A 1,193-nucleotide genomic window follows, 5' to 3' on the forward strand; every position below is an offset into this window, starting at 1 on the left:
TTCCCGTCTCCACACTGTGAGCGGAGGGGGCAAGCCAGCTTGGGGGGCACTTTTGCACTGTTTTTTTTACTGTTCCACAATATACAGTCGGTTTCTGAGGTGTGGTGGAGGCTTTAGGGGACATGGAGCTTTTGGGGTGCAGTGGGGCTGTATCAGGGTGCAGGGGTCGCAACAGTGTGTGCTTGATGCTGGAGAGCCTCTTTGGTCACCATCGTCTCCAGCTCTGGGATGGAGCAACAGCGGGTGAATGCGGGACTCAGATGGGGGCTTGGCCATCCCAACCCTCCCAGCAGTCCCATATTTGAACCGTCGGCGCTAATCTTCTGAGAATCTCCAGATTTGAGGGGCAGATCTGCAGCCCCTCCACCTAATAGCAGGAGACCTGTTCCTGGTTATCTTCATTGTCAGCTGTGATAGCCGGTGTCATGAGGAGGATGGGGCTGGGGAGGGGACCTTTAGGTGCCTGGGGTTTTCCAGTGAAAATGTACTTGGGGAGCTGTTTTTGCTTCTTTGTTTTTTGAGGGGGGGCACATCCGGAGATGCTCAGGACTTACTCTAGCCTCTAATATCAGGTATTATCCCTGGTGCTGTTGGGGACCATATGGGATGCAGAGGATTGATCGGTTCATCTAGTCAAACGCCCAACTAACATTACTGCCTGTCCAAACACAATACTGTTGTTTCTTTTGCCAGATCAGGAATTTCAGCTCCCTAACGTCAGGCTGCAAAGCACCCTTCATCTCTCCCTGAGGTAAAGGGGTTTTAAATATTTATTTTTTGAAAGAAGATTTTTTTTGGGTGGGAAGGGAGAGCTGTGTTCATGACTTCTGGTATTTTTGGAAGAAACTTACATAGAAAGGGGCGGAGCAAAAGTACAGCAGGTAGCGTGCTTGCCTTGCACACAGCCAATCCAAGTTCTGTGTCTTGAATCCCACTGGTCCCCAAACCTGCCAGGAGTGAAACCTGAGCGCAGGGCTAGGAATATTATCTGAGCAATCTGGTTCTGACTCAAAGAAGAAAAACATGCACACACACCCACACAGATACACCCACATGCACACAGAAAACGTGTGATCTCAGAAAAGGAGAATAATAATGAAAAACCATGGCAGAAAAAGGTTTTTTATAATTTTTATTAGTGAAACACCATGAGGTAAAATTGTAGACTTACAAATTTTGGGGTTTCAGTTATA

This window comes from Sorex fumeus, unplaced genomic scaffold, assembly GCF_029834395.1.
Source record: "Sorex fumeus unplaced genomic scaffold, SorFum_2.1 ptg000134l, whole genome shotgun sequence".
Lineage (NCBI taxonomy): Eukaryota > Metazoa > Chordata > Mammalia > Eulipotyphla > Soricidae > Sorex > Sorex fumeus.